The sequence below is a fragment of the Rhinoraja longicauda genome, chromosome 39 (assembly GCF_053455715.1).
Source record: "Rhinoraja longicauda isolate Sanriku21f chromosome 39, sRhiLon1.1, whole genome shotgun sequence".
In the NCBI taxonomy this organism is placed as follows: domain Eukaryota; kingdom Metazoa; phylum Chordata; class Chondrichthyes; order Rajiformes; family Arhynchobatidae; genus Rhinoraja; species Rhinoraja longicauda.
The window spans coordinates 10,200,050-10,219,174 of NC_135991.1; the positions used below are offsets into that span (position 1 = coordinate 10,200,050).

General features: G+C 47.3%; 1 pseudogene; it reads left to right on the forward strand.

The window, feature by feature from the left end:
- Nucleotides 1-657: 657 nt before the first annotated feature.
- LOC144611047 (putative G-protein coupled receptor 139) lies at nt 658-1,623 on the forward strand (annotated as a pseudogene).
- The last annotated feature ends 17,502 nt before the right edge of the window (nt 1,624-19,125 follow it).

Consider the following 19,125-nt stretch of genomic DNA (forward strand, 5'->3'; position numbering starts at 1 on the left):
TGTAAAAACCCGGACGTGAACCACGTGATACAGTAATAACCGGTGGGGGAGTAGTCATATCCGATCTTCGCAATACCCGTAAAGATGTAAAAGACAGCTTGTGTTGCCCACAGCAATATGAAAGTGCCCGTGATACTAAAGAGTAAAACAATGGATTTCCTGCGGTTCTCCATCTCCGGGTCCTTGTCATTCTCTCCGTTGCTGCGGCCCCGGAGACCCCGTTGCTTCTCCTGGCCTGCGTCACTATCTGTACGTCCTCGCCACCGCGACACAGTCAGTACTGCCGATGTCGCACAGTTCCGGGGACGCAGGGTCAATCTCTACCATTGCATGTGCAAGGTTTCATCGTTCGTCCTCCGACTCCGCGCTGTTCCTGGCTGCGCTCGTCTTTCCTCCCACATACAATCGACCTGCGCTTGTCTTTCCTCCCACATTTCAATGGTTTCTGTCACTCCTGTATACGGATCTTAATGTGGATGGAAGCTACAAACTGGAGGGCAGTTGATAGTCGTGTGAGCGGAACTAAGAGCTGTGAACGTAATTTACATTGGTGTTTGATGAGTTGAGTGGACTCCGTGATCTAAACGCTGCAATCTCACAACTTTTATCGGCGCTAAAGTTCAACGCATCCAAGTTTGAAAACCTTCCAATCAGACAATGTTCCTCAGATACATTTGTGCAGGTCTTGTGAAAGTAATATCTCTTCTCCCCTTCACAGTAAACTTGTTGGCGATAGTGATACTCTGTCGAGGCAAATGCGGTCTCTCCAAATGCATCACTCGCTACCTGGTCGCCATGGCAGCGTCTGATCTCCTGGTCGGCATTACTGATCCGTTTCTAGGTCAGACTATTCCAATTTACTTCCCCTATTCTTTTATGAACATTACTCCCGTGTGCACGACTGTCCAATTCCTGGTCTTTGCAACCACCGCGGTCTCTGTCTGGCTGACGGTAGCCTTCACCTTCGATCGATATGTGGCCATTTGTTGTGAGAAGCTGAAAATAAAATATTGTACCGAGAGAACGGCGGCTGCGGTTATCGGGGCAGTGATTGTGCTGGGCTGTTTGGAGAATATCCCCATGTTTTTTACGGTAGATCCTGGCTACTAATTTGATAATCTTCCCTGGGAGTGCTACATTAAACCCACCTTCTATACGTCGTCTGCATGGATAGCATATGATGTCACACATCGCGTTCTCACCCCTTGTCTCGCGTTCTTTCTGATCCTTCTGCTCAATGTGCTGACGGTCAGGCGGATTGTAGCGGCCAGCAGAGTCCGCAGGGGTCTCCGGGGCCGCAGCAACGGAGAGAATGACAAGGACCCGGAGATGGAGAACCGCAGGAAATCCATTGTTTTACTCTTTAGTATCACGGGCACTTTCATATTGCTGTGGGCAACACAAGCTGTCTTTTACATCTTTACGGGTATTGCGAAGATCGGATATGACTACTCCCCCACCGGTTATTACTGTATCACGTGGTTCACGTCCGGGTTTTTACAGCTTCTCAGTACCTGTACCAGCACGTGTATATACATGGTGACCCAGAGTAAGTTCAGACAGGAGCTGATGGACGCGGTGAAATTCCCTCTGAGGGTAATTCGTGCACTTGTTCGCTCATAAAGACATGCTACGCACACAAACAAAAACAAGCTCTTTGGCCATCGATCCACGCGAACAATCTCTCACCCATTTTCACTCACTCCAGTTTGTTATTCTTACTCCATTAAACAGGGCAAACGTGTAACCGCAAACTTACACACTGAGGGCAGGTTGAGGAATAGCTGCGGAATTCAGAGTCACAAAGCACGGAATCTGGTCCTGGGGCTCAGCTCTTCCATGCTCCATCGACGTGAGTCCCATTTGCCTCCGATTGCCCATCATTCATCATAGTCATTCCTATTCATGCACCCAGTCCACGTGTATCTTAAAGTGTACGGAAATAAACTGCAGATCATGGTTTAAATCGAAGTTAGACACAAAATGCTGGAATAACTCATCGGGTCAGGCAGCATCTCTGGGGTGAAGGAATGGGTGTCATCGCCAAACTGATGCAAATGCTCATTTGCCCTCTCGCATGAACTTGAGTTTGATATGATTGCATTTATGTATTATTTGTTATCTGTTTTGTTTCAATAACATAAAAAACAAACATTTTTGGATTAGCGCGGTACACGTAATAAAAACCATAAATCTGCATTCTGCACCATAGTATAATTATTTTGCGCTGAGCGGTGCATTTGTACATAGAATGTGAATATGTACAGCGGAGGAATAGGCATTTCGGCCCATAATTTCTAGGCCGAACATGATGCCGAGATACATTTATGTCATCTGCTTACGCATGATCCAAATCCCACAAGTCTTTGTTTGTCCATGTGCCGATACGAATGCATTTATTTAACTGTTTTGTTTCAATAACATAATTTTTAAAAACCCTTTAGGTTTCAGCGCGGTACACGTAATTAAAAAAAACATAATTCAGCATTCTGCACTGTGGTATAACTTTTTTTTCCACTGACTGGTGCATTTGCACATAGAATATGGAAAATGTACAGCGCAGGAAAAGGCATTTCGGCCCATCATTTCTTAGCTGAACACGATGTCAAGATAAATTTATGTCATCTGCTGACGCATGATCCAAATCCCGCAAGTCTTTGTTTGTCCACGTGCCGATACAAATGCCTCATAAAAGCCACGATACCACCATCTTCCCCCACCTACACTAGAAGAGCGTTTCAGGCACACGACACCCTCTAGTTAAAATAAACACGTGCCCCAGAAAGCTCACTTCAACTTTCGTTTTTTTCTTAAAGCTGTGCTTTCTAATCTTTGCATGTTCACCAATTTTGCTGACGCGATACTGCCACTCTCCGGCTTGGGAACCTGGGCCCGGTGTAATCCACACCCATGTGCCAGGGCGCGGACATTGTTTAGTCCAGGTTGTTTTCTTTGATCCACACACCGATATCTGTGTAATCCACGCCCCCATACCGGGACCCAGAACACTGTGCTCCAGGACCATATGTAATGAAACATAGACACAAAATGCTGGTGTAACTCAGCGGGACAGACAGCATTTCTACAGAGAAAGAATGGGTGACGTTTCGGGTCGAGACCCTTCTACCGCCATTCAATGTAATCGTGGCTGATCATCCACAATCAGTGTCTCGTTCTAAATTTCTCCCAGTCCTCCGGTTTGCTGATTCCCCTCTAAAATGTACATATCTTTACCTTGGGTTAAGTACTATCCTTATTGGGTAGGGGACAGGAGGGTGCGCCCCACGGCGGGGGAGGGAGAGGAGATGAGTGTTGGGTAGGGGAGAGGAGAGGAGGGAGCGCCGCACTGCGGGAGGAAAGGGTAAGGCAGAGGAAGGAGCGCCGCACTGCGGGAGGGGACAATAGACAATAGACAATAGGTGCAGGAGTAGGCCATTCAGCCCTTCGAGCCAGCACCGCCATTCAATGCGATCATGGCTGATCACTCTCAATCAGTACCCCGTTCCCGCCTTCTCCCCATACCCCCTCACTCCGCTATCCTTAAGAGCTCTATCCAGCTCTCTCTTGGAAGCATCCAACGAACTGGCCTCCACTGCCTTCTGAGGCAGAGAATTCCACACCTTCACCACTCTCTGACTGAAAAAGTTCTTCCTCATCTCCGTTCTAAATGGCCTACCCCTTATTCTTAAACTGTGGCCCCTTGTTCTGGACTCCCCCAACATTGGGAACATGTTTCCTGCCTCTAATGTGTCCAATCCCGTAATTATCTTATATGTTTCAATAAGATCCCCCCTCATCCTTCTAAATTCCAGTGTATACAAGCCCAATCGCTCCAGCCTTTCAACATACGACAGTCCAGCCCTTCCGGGAATTAACCTAGTGAACCTACGCTGCACGCCCTCAATAGCAAGAATATCCTTCCTCAAATTTGGAGACCAAAACTGCACACAGTACTCCAGGTGCGGTCTCACCAGGGCCCGGTACAACTGTTGAAGGACCTCTTTACTCCTATACTCAACTCCTCTTGTTACGAAGGCCAACATTCCATTGGCTTTCTTCACTGCCTGCTGTACCTGCATGCTTCCTTTCATTGACTGATGCACTAGGACACCCAGATCTCGTTGAACTCTCCCTCCTCCTAACTTGACACCATTCAGATAATAATCTGCCTTTCTATTCTTACTTCCAAAGTGAATAACCTCACACTTATCTACATTAAACTGCAACTGCCATGTATCCGCCCACTCACACAACCTGTCCTAGTCACCCTGCAGCCTTATTGCATCTTCCTCACAATTCACACTACCCCCAGTTTAGTATCATCTGCAAATTTGCTAATGGTACTTTTAATCTCTTCGTCTAAGTCATTAATGTATATCGTAAATAGCTGGGGTCCCAGCACCGAACCTTGCGGTACCCCACTGGTCACTGCCTGCCATTCCGAAAGGGACCCATTTATCCCCACTCTTTGCTTTCTGTCTGTCAACCAATTTTCTATCCATGTCAGTACCCTACCCCCAATACCATGTGCCCTAATTTTGCCCACTAATCTCCTATGTGGGACCTTGTCGAAGGCTTTCTAAAAGTCGAGGTACACCACATCCACTGACTCTCCCCTGTCAATTTTCCTAGTTACATCCTCAAAAAATTCCAGTAGATTTCTCAAGCATGATTTCCCCTTCGTAAATCCATGCTGACTCGGAATGATCCTGTTACTGCTATCCAAATGCTCAGCAATTTCGTCTTTTATAATTGACTCCAGCATCTTCCCCACCACTGATGTCAGACTAACTGGTCTATAATTACCCGTTTTCTCTCTCCCTCCTTTCTTAAAAAGTGGGATATCATTTGCTATCCTCCAATCCACAGGAACTGATCCTGAATCTATAGAACATTGAAAAATGATCTCCAATGCTTCCACTGTTTCTAGAGCCACCTCCTTAAGTACCCTGGGATGCAGACCATCAGGCCCTGGGGATTTATCAGCCTTCAGTCCCATCAGTCTACCCAAAACCATTTCCTGCCTAATGTGGATTTCCTTCAGTTCCTCCATCACCCTAGGTTCTCCGGCCCCTAGAACATTTGGGAGATTGTGTGTATCTTCCTCAGTGAAGACAGATCCAAAGTAACGGTTTAACTCGTCTGCCATTTCTTTGTTCCCCATAATAAATTCCCCTGCTTCTGTCTTCAAGGGACCCACATTTGCCTTGACTATTTTTTTCCTCTTCACGTACCTAAAAAAACTTTTGCTATCCTCCTTTATATTATTGGCTAGTTTACCCTCGTACCTCATCTTTTCTCCCCGTATTGCCTTTTTAGTTAACTTTTGTTGCTCTTTAAAAGAGTCCCAATCCTCTATCTTCCCACTCTTCTTTGCTATGTTATACTTCCTCTCCTTAATTTTTATGCTGTCCCTGACTTCCCTTGTCAGCCACAGGTGTCTCTTACTCCCCTTAGAGTCTTTCCGCCTCTTTGGAATAAATTGATCCTGCAACCTCTGCATTATTCCCAGGAATACCTGCCATTGCTGTTCTACCGTCTTCCCTGCTAGGGCCTCCTTCCAGTCAATTTTGGCCAGCTCCTGCCTCATGCCTCTGTAATCCCCTTTGCTATACTGTAATACCGACACTTCCGATTTTCCCTTCTGCCTTTCCATTTGCAGAGTAAAACTTATCATGTTGTGATCACTGCCTCCTAATGGCTCTTTTACCTCTAGTCCCCTTATCAGATCAGGATCATTACACAACACTAAATCCAGAATTGCCTTCTCCCCGTTAGGCTCCACTACAAGCAGTTCTAAGAATCCATCTAGAAGGCACTCTACAAACTCTCTTTCCTGGGGTCCATTTCCAACCTGATTTTCCCAGTCTACCTGCATGTTGAAATCTCCCATAACCACCGTAGCATTACATTTTTGACACGCCAATTTTATCTCCTGATTCAACTTGCACCCTATGTCGAGGCTACTGTTTGGGGGCCTATAGATAACGCCCATTAGGGTCTTTTTACCCTTACAATTTCTCATTTCTATCCTTACTGATTCAACATCTCCTGATTTTATGTCACCCCTTGCAAGGGAATGAATATCATTCCTTACCATCAGAGCAACCCCACCCCCTCTGCCCACCTGTCTGTCTTTTCTATACGTTGTGTACCCCTGAATATTCAGTTCCCAGCCCTGGTCCTCTTGTAGCCATGTCTCAGTGATCCCTACAACTTCATACTTGCCCATGACTAACTGAGCCTCAAGCTCATCCACTTTATTTTTTATACTACGCGCATTTAAGTACAACACTTTAACTTCTGTATTTACCTCCCCTCTCACATCGTTCACAATTGGCCCTGCCCTTAATTTCTTTTACCCTCTAGAACTTCTGTTCCCATTCTTCCGAGAGTCTTTTGCAATATCTCCAGTATTTCCTTTTACCTCATCTTCATATTCACAATTTGTTAACCCCTCCCCCCCCACTACTTAGTTTAAAGCCACAGGTGTCACACTAGCAAACCTGCCTGCCAGAATGATTGTCCCCCTGCTGTTAAGATGCAACCCGTCCCTTTTGTACAAGTCACCCCTAGCCCAGAAGAGATCCCAGTGGTCCAGAAATCTAAATCCCTGCTCTCTGCACCAGTCCCTCAGCCATAAATTCATACCCTCTATCTCTCTGTTCCTGGCCTCACCAGCACGAGGTACCGGTAGCAGTCCAAAGATAACCACCTTCGACGTCCTACTTCTCAGTGTTTTTCCCAACTCTCTAAACTCCCGCTGTAGCACCTCCTTCCTCTTCCGCCCGACGTCATTCGTGCCAACGTGCACAACGACTTCAGGTTGATCGCCTTCCCTCACTAGGATTTTCTGAAGCCGGTCTGTGATGTGTTGAACCCTGGCACCAGGGAGGCAACAGACCATCCGCAAGTCCCTCCTACTGCCACAGAATCTTCTGTCCGTCCCTCGGACTATGGAGTCACCGACCACTACGGCTCTTCCAGACTTCGGTCTCCCCTGTCGAGTATCCTTGCCAACAGGTCCGCCACTCGGACTGGAAACGTCTTCTGCCCCGACAGTTCCCAAGAGGGTATACCTATTTGCAATAGGCACAGCCACTGGGGTCTCCTGTAGTCCACGTCCACGTCCACTCCCCCCTGAAACAGTCTCCCACCTTCGCTCGACCTGGACCCTTGGCGTGACAGCCTCACAATAGGTCCTGTCGAGGAAACTCTCGCATTCCCGGATGGCCCTGAGGTCATCCAACTGCCTCTCCAACTCCACCACACGTCCCTTCAGGAGCTGCACCTGGACACAGTTCTTGCAGGTGTAGCTCCCAGAAGCTCCAGCGACGTCCCTGTCTTCCCACATCCTGCAGGAAACACACTGCACCAAATTTTCCGCCATCACCTTATGCCTATAACCAGCTCTGGCTTAAAACAATTGTATCCTCCTCACCTCAGCCTCCTCGCCGAAGACTCGCAGCCAAAGACTCGCACTTTTCTCACTGGGCACTTCCCTTACAATTCCGAAAAGGACCATAAAAGCTAGATGCAGGAAAAATGGTCCCAATGTTGGGGGAGTCAAGAACCAGGGGACACAGTCCAAGAATAAAGGGGAGGCCTCTTAAAACTGAGGTGATATGAACATATTTCACCGAGAGAGTTGTGAATTTGTAGAATTCTCTGCCACAGAAGGCAGTGGAGACCAACTTACTGGATGAATTTAAAAAAAGAGTTCGATAGATCTCTAGTGGCGAATGGAATCAAGGGATATGGGGAGAAGGCAGGCACAGGTTACTGATTGTAAATGACCATTTCATTGAATGGCGGTGCTGGCTCGAAGGGCCAATGGCCTCCTCCTGCTCCTATTTTCCATTTCTATGTTTCTATTACAGTGTCCGTGCGCGAGAGCTCTATCTAAACCGCTGTGCTCAGCCCAGACGGATGCGATGGTCATTTACTGTCAGACTGATCTTGGTGTCTGAATGTACACTAACTATCGACTGGTCTGAAGTAGTTCACTACAAAATAAACTGCAGATTGAACAGAGCCTCTCCCTGTGTTCACCGGCTGGAACTAATATTCCCCAATGGGCGAAGGTTTCGTCACAGTTACTCGATTCCCGCTTTCTCAGAGCTGAATCTGCGCTTTACATTTTCTGCTTTTTGTATTATTCTTTCCATTGTGTACCGGAGGGATGTAATTACTCACACTAACCGGTGTTAATTATGCTGCAAATAACAAATTAATGCATCTTCAGCTGTCGGGTTTACCAACGTGGATGAGGCAGCAAGATGGAGTTCGTGCTCATTACAGATGAGATTCATTGCAGATACTGAAACCGTGTTAAACCGTTAGAGTCCAACATCTGCAATAATGTAAAACAAATGCGTGTTATCCACATGAGATTAATTATGGACACTGAAACTGCTTTAAACTTTGCGAGTCCAACATTTGAAATAAAAAGTAAGGATCATTTATTTGACATCAAGTCAAATGTAAGAGAGAGCATTCAAGATTTAATGTGATCATGTCACTATTTATCCAACCACATTACTGACTACGCTGATAATATCACCGCTTATCCAGGCCCATCACTGACCACACTGATAATGTCACTGCTTATCGAGACCCATCACTGACCACACTGATAATGCCACTGCTTATCCAGACCCATTGCTGACCAAACAGACTATGTCACTGTTTATCCAGACACATCACTGACCACACTGATAATGTCACTGCTTATCCACACCCATCACTGATCACACTGATAATGTCACTGCTTATCCGCACCCATCACTGACCACACTGATAATGTCACTGCTTATCCACACCCATCACTGATCACACTGATAATGTCACTGTTAATCCAGACCCATCACTGACCACACGGATAATGTCAGTTTATCCAAACCCAACACTGACCACATTGATAATGTAACCGTTTATCCAGGCCCATCACTGACCACACTGATAATGTCACTGCTTATCCAGACCCATCACTGACCAAACTGACAATGTCACAGTTTATCCAGACCCATCACTGACCACACTGATAATGTCGCTGTTAATCCAGACCCATCACTGACCACACCGAATAATGTCAGTTTATCCAGACCCAACACTGACCACACTGATAATGTCATTGCTTATCCAGGCCCATCACAATACAATACAATACAATATATCTTTATTGTCATTGTACAGGGGTACAACGAGATTGGGAATGCGCCTCCCATACGATGCAATAAATTAATTAGCTAGTCAGTATTAATTTAAACAACCCAATGAAACAAATTAGAACAGTTTAAAAACAGAATAAAGTGCAAATAGATCTGTGCCGGTTCACTGTGCGATGTGACCATCCGGCTCAGCAGGACCGGTTCATAGCAGCTATGGCCCTGGGGATGATGCTGTTCCTGAGTCTGGAGGTGCGGGCGTAGAAGACCTTGTATCGTCTGCCCGATGGTAGAAGTTCGAACAGTCTGTTGCAGGTGTGTGAAGAGTCTTTGTAGATGCTGGTGGCTTTTCTGAGGCATCGTGTGTTGTAGATGACCTCCAAGCTGTGCTCCGATGGTCCTCTGAGCTCTATGGACTACCCGCTGAAGAGCTTTCCTCTCTGCCTCTGTGCAGATGAGATACCACACAAGGATGCCATGTGTTAGGATGCTCTCTATGGTGCAGCGGTAGAAGGTCTTCAGCCGCTGTTGGGGTAGACCAGACTTTTTCAGTGTTCTTATGTAGAACAGTCGTTGCTGTGCCTTCTTGACCAGCGCAGCAGTGTTACTGGACCATGTTAGGTCCTCCGAAATGTGAGTGCCCAGAAACTTGAAGCTGGACACTCTCTCCACACTGTCCCCGTTGATAAAGATCGGAGCATATTCCCCGTTGCGTGACCTACGGAAGTTGATGATCAGCTCCTTGGTCTTGGTGGTACTTAGGAACAGGTTGTTATCAGAGCACCAGTCCGTCAGGTTCTGCACCTCCGCTCTGTATTTTGTGTCATCACCCTTGGTGATCAACGCGAACACAGTTGTGTCGTCTGCAAACTTGACAATGGTGTTGGTGTCGATGGCAGGATCAAACATAATGTCACTGCTTATCCACACCATTACTATCCACACTGATAATGTCACCGCTTATCCAGACCCATCACTGACCACACTGATAATGTCACCGCTTATCTAGACCTATCACTGACCAAACTGATAATGTCACTGCTTATCCAGACCATTACTATCCACAGTGACATCACACACAGGCCCACACTGATTCCCAGGACACCTCACACAACAGCCAGTTCCCTAATCTATCGCACACTGCTCAGATGTATTATCACCGGTGACACCATTGACAACATTGACGTCGTGCTGAGCCACGATGTGTGACTGGACATGTTTGCAGCTTACCTGCCGGTGGATAACCATTGAGCAGAATGATGGAGTTCCTGCTCATTACAGATGTGATTAATTACAGGTACTGAACCCGTGTTAACCCATTAGAGTCCAACATCTGTAATAATGTAAAACAACAGCTCGTTATCCAGTTTGGTATCAAATATGATATGGAATCATCATACCTTGATGCATCTTGGCAGCAATATTACCCGTAGACCAAGGGAAGGTCCTGAGCCACCGCCATTTTTACCAGTGATGGGGTCACAATGCTGGTGGAACTGACCAAAGTGCTGCCGAATCTCTTTACCAAAGATACCGTCAGCTGATAAATTGGTCGCACTAGCCGTACTCGAGCAGATCCATGTGACATTGAAACGAGAAATAAGCTCGTATTCCAAAATAGTGATTCCCCTCCAAACCCATCACTGGCCACATTGAAAATGTCACAGCTAATCCAGACCATCACTGACCACACTGATAATGTCACTGCTTATCCAGCACCTCATTGACCACACTGATAATGTCACTGATCACACTGAAAATGTCACAGCTTATCCAGACCCATCCATGACTACACTGAAAATGTCACTGCTTATCCAGACCCATCACTGACCACAATGATAATGTCACTGCTTATCCAGACCCATCACTGCCCACACCGATAATGTCACTGCTTATCCAGACCCATCACTGACCACAATGATAATGTTACTGCTTATCCAGACCCATCACTGCCCATACTGATAATGTCACTGCTTATCCAGACCCATCACTGACCACAATGATAATGTCACTGCTTATCCAGACCCATCACTGCCCACACTGATAATGTCACTGCTTATCCAGACCCATCACTGACCACAATGATAATGTCACTGCTTATCCAGACCCATCACTGCCCACAATGATAATGTCACTGCTTATCCAGACCCATCACTGACCACACTGATAATGTCACTGCTTATCCAGACCCATCTCTGACCACACTGATAATGTCACAGATTATCCAGACGTATCGCGATCCAAGCTGATTATGTTGGTAGAAAGAAACTGCAGATACTGGCTTACACCGTAGGCAAAAATACTGCGGTACCTCAGCGGGACAAGCAACACCTCCGGAGCGAAGGAATATGTGACATTTCGGGTCTGGACCCTTCTTCTTCAAACTGATAATCTAGACCATCACTGTGGACACTGAAAATGTCAATGTTGAGTTGAGTTTAGTTTATCATCACGTGTAGCAAGTTAATGTGAACAGCTTTGGTTGCGTGCTAACCAGGCACCAGAATGTCAATTCAACCGATCTATCCACAGTGCACAATACATGATAGAGGGGTCCATTTCTGAGCTATATATATTTCCCCGTAATCTCATGGAACTGACACCCTTTAATACTGAAGTATCCACGTGAAACTCTCCTTCACCCTCACCAAAGGCTCTGCATTCTTCCTGTAATTGGGCGACGCGAACTACACACAAAAGACCGGGTGGCGCCCGCAATGGCCGCCTCGCCAACTGTCTGTCTCGTCCCTTCCTTCTTTGTTGTTTTTTAGTATGTGTTAAATATATGATTTTGTGTTCTTTAGCCTGTTTTACGTGGGGGTGACAATAGACAATAGACAATAGATGCAGGGGTAGGCCATTCGGCCCTTCGAGCCAGCACCGCCATTCAATGTGATCATGGCTGATCATCCACAATCAGTAACCCGTTCCCGCTCTCTCCCCATACCCCCTGACTCTGCTCTCATTAAGACCCCATCTAACTCTCTCTTGAAAACATCCAGAAAATTGGCCTCCACTGCCTTCTGAGGCAGAGAATCCCACAGATTTACAACTCTCTGAGTGAAAAAGTTTTTCCTCATCTCCGTTCTAAATGCCTACCCCTAATTCTTAAACTTTAGCTACTGGTTCTGGATTCCCCCAGCATTGGCAACATGTTTCCTGCCTCCAGCGTATCCAATCCCTTAATAACCTTATGTTTCCATAAGATCTCCTCTCATCCATCTAAATTCCAGCGTATACAAACCCAGTCGCTCCAGTCTTGTAACATACGACAGTCCCGCCATCCCGGGAATTAACCTAGTCAACCTACGCTGCACTCCCTCAATAGCAGGGGCGGGGGGGTTGTTAGTTGGGGAAAACTTATTTTAATCTCTTACATTGACGGAGATACGATGTTTTAGCTGAGTCGCATCTGCGTCCGCATTGCGGCCTGACATCGAGGAGCTGGCAGCCTCTGCTGGACACCCACTTCGGGATCTCCAACCGCGGGAGCCTGCGGTTTTACCATCGTGGAGCTGGCTGTCCCTGTCGGGGACCTACCTTGGAGCTCCAACCGCGGGCGCCTGCTTACTTTGACATCGTGGACGTCGCGGTGTCTGGTTAGAGACTGACCTCTGGAGCTCCAAGCCGCAGGAACTTCGACCGCTCCGACGTGGGAGCTTAGATCACCCCGACGCAGAGGCTTCGATCGCCCCGACGTGGGAACTTCGACCACCGGCTGCGGGAGCTTCGATCGTCCTGATGTGGGATGGTCCGACTGACACGACAGCGGAAGAATAAAGAGGAAGAGGCTCATACTTTATTGCCTTCCATCACAGTGAGGAAAGTGAAATCCGCAGTTGTGGATTTTTATGTTAACTTTCATGTAGTTGTGTGTTTAGTTTATAGATTCAGCGCGGAAACACGCCCTTCGCCCCCCCCCCTCCGGGTCTGCGCTGACCAGCGATCCCCGTCCATTGACACTAGCCTCTACCCACGAGGGACAATTTTGTACATTTACCTAGCCAATTAAACTACAATCCTGCACGTCTTTTGAGTGTGGGACTAAACAGAAGCTCTCGGAGAAACCCCGCGCAGATCACCGGGAGAACGTGCAAACTCCGTAGAGACAGCACCCGTAGTCAGGATCGAACCTGGATCTCCGGAACTGCATTCGCTGTAAGGCAGCAACTCCACCGCTGCGGTGACTGCCTTGTTGTTTTTTTGGTATGGCTGGATGGTAATCCGAGTTTCACTGAACCTTAATTGGTACACGGGACAATAAACAGATCTTTGAACCCGTGAACCTTTGAACTCCAAATCCGGCCTGATCAAAATTTCATAATGCTGCATCGTGACTTCCCGACATACTCAATGTCCGTAGCGACTAAGGAAGCATTTCATAGAAGCAGTTTTTACCACTCAGTTGATATATTGTTGCCACTTGCTGTGCGCTTTGGATTTGCACCGCATGATTCTACTGCACTTCGATGTTTTTAAGAGTCATATCATTAATTGTAAACATCTACATCCTAAAATTCTCGTATGTTTGTTTTTTTCCTGAGCTACAGCCAAAACGGTTCACGATAGCGCGAGAATTTTGAGCCCACCTTACTCACCGTCGTCGCTTTGGTGCTAATCGAAGAAGTTTCACTGAAATTGGTGATATAGTTTTAAAAGTATTCACATTTTAAAGTTTAAATCTATCTCCTCGGGATGAAGGGAGGAGGGACGGGGGAAGCAGGGATGGAGCGGTGGTGGGAGAAGCAGAGGGAGGGGGACGAGGGTGGATAAGGGGGGTAGAGTGGGGAATTAAAGGGGTAGAGCGAAAAGCGGGAGGGAAAGGGGGAGAGGGGAGAGAGAGGGGTACGGAGGAGGGAGGGAGGCGGGAGGGGGAGGGCAAGAAGTAGGGGGGTGGGGCGAGGGGAGGGGAAGGGAAGGGGAGGGTAGTGTAGGGGGAGTTGGGTGGAGGAGGGTGGAGAGGGGTGGGGGAGGGGGTAGGTGGGGGAGAGGGGAATGGGAGGGCAGAGGAGGAGAAAGTGCTGCACCCATGCAGGAGAGGTTTGGTCCCAACGGGTCCACTTGGTATAGTTCTCTTTATATTTTACCTCACAAAGTGTAACACCTCCCACAATGCTCAGTTTACACACTGTAAATCAGTACTACACCTATATCTATAATTTATCTGCATCCTGTAGTGTACAGTGACATAAGTATAAGAAAATAACTGCAGATGCTGGTACACATCGATTTATTCACAAAATGCTGGAGTAACTCAGCAGGTCAGGCAGCATCTCTGGAGAAAAGGAATGGGTGACGTTTCGGGTCGAGACCCTTCTTCAGACACCCTCCCCCTCCCCTTGCCCCTCCCCCCTACTTCTTGCCCTCCCCCTCCCGCCTCCCTCCCTCCTCCGTCCCCCTCTCTCTCCCCTCTCCTTCAGTCTGAAGAAGGGTCTCGACCCGAAACGTCACCCATTCCTTCTCTCCCGAGATGCTGCCTGACCTGCTGAGTTACTCCAGCATTTTGTGTACAGTGACATATTTAATGACAAATGCAACATAGAATAGCACAGCACAGAACGGACTCTTCGGCTCAAAATGTCTGCGCCAAACATAATACCAAGGTCAAATCTTATCTGACTCCACTCCCTGCTTATATGCCATTTAATAAGACTCTTGAATGGCATTATTATATTCGGCTCCACCACGACCCCGGGCAACGCATTCGAGCACTCGCCGCCTTCCTTATAAATGACATGCCCTGCACTTCTGATTGAACTTTGACCATCTCATTTTAAATATCTGTCATCCAGAGTCTAATGTTTCCATCCTGGGACTAACGTGGCCCTTATCTTCATCACAGCCATCTCCAGTGGTGGGCAAGCCGCCGCTATCATGTTTTTTAAACATATTCTTCGTTTAGGAAAATTGACAAGGGAGAGTCAGTGGATGTGGTGTACCTCGACTTTCAGAAAGCCTTCGACAAGGTCCCACATAGGAGATTAGTGGGCAAAATTAGGGCACATGGTATTGGGGGTAGGGTAGTGACATGGATAGAAAATTGGTTAACAGACAGAAAGCAAAGAGTGGGGATAAATGGGTCCCTTTCGGAATGGCAGGCAGTGACCAGTGGGGTACCGCAAGGTTCGGTGCTGGGACCCCAGCTATTTACGATATACATTAATGACTTAGACGAAGGGATTAAAAGTACCATTAGCAAATTTGCAGATGATACTAAGTTGGGGGGTAGTGTGAATTGTGAGGAAGATGCAATAAGGCTGCAGGGTGACCTGGACAGGTTGTGTGAGTGGGCGGATACATGGCAGATGCAGTTTAATGTAGATAAGTGTGAGGTTATTCACTTTGGAAGTAAGAATAGAAAGGCAGATTATTATCTGAATGGTGTCAAGTTAGGAGGAGGGGGAGTTCAACGAGATCTGGGTGTCCTAGTGCATCAGTCAATGAAAGGAAGCATGCAGGTTCAGCAGGCAGTGAAGAAAGCCAATGGAATGTTGGCCTTCGTAACAAGAGGAGTTGAGTATAGGAGCAAAGAGGTCCTTCTACAGTTGTACCGGGCCCTGGTGAGACCGCACCTGGAGTACTGTGTGCAGTTTTGGTCTCCAAATTTGAGGAAGGATATTCTTGCTATGGAGGGCGTGCAGCGTAGGTTCACTAGATTAATTCCCGGGATAGCGGGACTGTCGTATGTTGAAAGGCTGGAGCGATTGGGCTTGTATACACTGGAATTTAGAAGGATGAGGGGGGATCTTATTGAAACATATAAGATAATTAGGGGATTGGACACATTAGAGGCAGATAACATGTTCCCAATTTTGGGGGAGTCCAGAACAAGGGGCCACAGTTTGAGAATAAGGGGTAGGCCATTTAGAACGGAGATGAGGAAGAACTTTTTCAGTCAGAGGGTGGTGAAGGTGTGGAATTCTCTGCCTCAGAAGGCAGTGGAGGCCAGTTCGTTGGATGCTTTCAAGAGAGAGCTGGATAGAGCTCTTAAGGATAGCGGAGTGAGGGGGTATGGGGAGAAGGCAGGAACGGGGTACTGATTGGTAGTGATCAGCCATGATCGCATTGAATGGCGGTGCTGGCTCGAAGGGCTGAATGGCCTACTCCTGCTCCTATTGTCTATTGTCTATTGTCTATTGTCTATAGTATGTGTCCTCCAGAGGAAGTTACATTCATGCTCTCAACGTGCCCATGCTATCATGTACAGCGATCAGCCAAAGCATTATGACCACATGCCTAATATGCTGTTGGCCCTCCGTGCGCTGCCAAAACAGCGCCGACCCGCCGAGGCACGGACTCCCCAAGACCGCTGAAGGTGTCCAGCGGTATCTGGCACCAAAGCATTAGCAGCAGGGTCTTCAAGCCCTGTACGTTGTGAGGTGGAGCCGCCGTGGATCGGGCTTGTCGATCCAGAACATCCCACACAGATGCTCAATCGGATTGAGATCTGGAGAATTTGGAGGCCAAGGCTACACCGTGAAAACTTCATCATGTTCCTCAAACCATTCCCGAACAATGTGTGCAGTGTGGCAGGGCGCATTATCCTGCTGAGAGAGGCGACTGCCATCAGGGAATACCACTGCCATGAAGGGGTGAACCTGGTCTGCAGCGATGTTTATGTAGGTGACGCGTGTCAAAATGTCGTTCACTTGAATGGCCGGGCCCACGATGTCCCAGCAGAACTTTGCCCAGAGCATCACACCGGCTTGCTGTCTTCCCACAGTCGGTTCGGACCAGACGGGATAGCCTTCGTTGCCCTCGCGCAACGATGAGCCTTGGGCGCCCAACACCATGTCGCCGGTTTATGATTTGTCCCTATTAGGACCACTGTCGGTAGCTACTCACCACTGCTGACCGGAAGCACCCCACAAGCCTTGCCGTTTCAAAGATGTTCTGGACCAGTAGTCTGGCCATAACAATTTGGCCCTTGACAAAGTCGCTCAGGTCTTTGCTCCTGCCCATTTATGCATCCAACACATTAACCTCATGAACTGACTGTTCACTTGCTGCCTAGTCTAACCCACCCCATGACAGGTGTCATTGTAACAAGATAACCAATGTTATTCACTTCGCCTGTCAGTGGTCATAATGTTTTGGCTGATCAGTGTAATTATGTGCAACCCGAAAGGCATTTCTGCTGAACTATAGAGTTTCACTGTCTTCCCTTTTCTTAACTTGAGGGCCTGCGTCAAGGCCACAAATTCTGCGACCTGTGCTGATCCTGTCCCCTGAATCTGCTCCCCTTTCACCACTTTTCCTTCTCTACCTATCACTACCCATGCTGTTCGTGGGTAACTTTATAACATTTCTTGGGTCTATCCACGTACGATTCTTGTACATCTGACCCCTCCAAATATTCATCTACAGACTGACCATTTTCTAACTCTTCTACTTCTTCTTTGAATTCATGCTCTCTTCCTTCCTTCGCCAGCATTGTGTCTGGATTCGCCACAATGTCTTTGACTGTGTGTGCGTGCTTGTCCGCTGGTCATAGTATACTCTCCAATTTCACTCGTCGATTATCTGATACTGATGTTAGCTTTCCTGTCTCTAAACTTTGTACTGTACTCTGGGGAGAATATTCCCCATCAAAGCGATGGGCTCTGAGAATTCAACTGCCCATGTTGTACAGTTAAGTGCTTGAGCACATTCGTGCAGCCCACACACCACTGGGCTATGCTTAATTGAATAATATGCTACCGAGCTCATCCTCCCTCATTTGTGTGTGTCTACAGCTGTGCAGTAACCTCTTTCCATATCACAGTACACGTGGAAGGGTTTAGTTAAATATGCTAACCCCAATGTTCGGGAGGAGGTCAGAAGTTCATAAGGTTAAAAGGGATAGGAGTTCAATTGGGCCATTTGGCCTATGAAGTCTACTCCGCCATTCACTTATGGCTGATCTATCTTTCCCTTCTAACCCCATTCTCCTGCCTCTCCCCATAATCTCTGTCACCTGTACTAATCACGAATCTATATATCTCTGCCTTAACAATATCCACAGTCTTTGCATCTCCAGCCTTCCGTGGCAAACAATTCCACGGATTCACCACCCAGGTCAGTGCTGACGCAAATATTTGAGAATGGCTGTTGTTAACAAACAATTGAACAATCTTTACCCTCTCTGACTTCATGCTTGTTCTCACCTCCTTTCGGAAAAATCAAAAGTAACCTGCGAGTTGCCACAATGCATGCAATCTGCTGACTGTCACAGAGATTCACACATATGACATCCCGTTTGCCCATATCTTCCGTCATGCTGGTAATTCGTCTCCCTCCCTAATGACTGCTATCCGAATCAGAACGACTGTGACTGCACTTCATTTCTTTACATCGAAGTCCGAGTGTCCATAATCCTCATCATACCCATTCCGATACATTTCATTGTCTAAATATTTATCGGAAAGCAGTTTGGGCAAGCTCACACCGCATCCCGGTGTACATTTGCAAAGCCTTTTAATAAACCGACTTGTTAGATAGACTTAGCACTGACTTACGAGTACCAATATTCCTGGCAGACGTCTTGGGGTCTGCGGTGGGATGATTCAGGGTCCTGTGAAGCAGGTTTCGCATTAAAAACAACGACGGGCTCGGTTGTGCGGATTCCACAGGTTCCTGAGCCGAATCATCTTGAGTATATGGTGTTGTACACTTCTTTGATTCAATATCGCGGCCCTCAATATGGAATGGAGAACAAAATGGCACTGCAGTCCTTGTCATAACTCCCATTGTGTTTTGTCCGCTCATCATCACTGTGCCTGCTGGCGGTGGGCGGTTCCCCACGCAGTAAATACACAGTGTCACTGACTGACAGCTTCAGTATCAATGTCGAATGCAACCAGGAAACGTTAACGAATATTAGATCGTGTAACTTACAAAGGGCGACATGAGTCACGTTGAAGGAAGTTCGGCTCAACACGATCCATTAACGTGAATTTCAATGTTTCAGTTTGTTCAG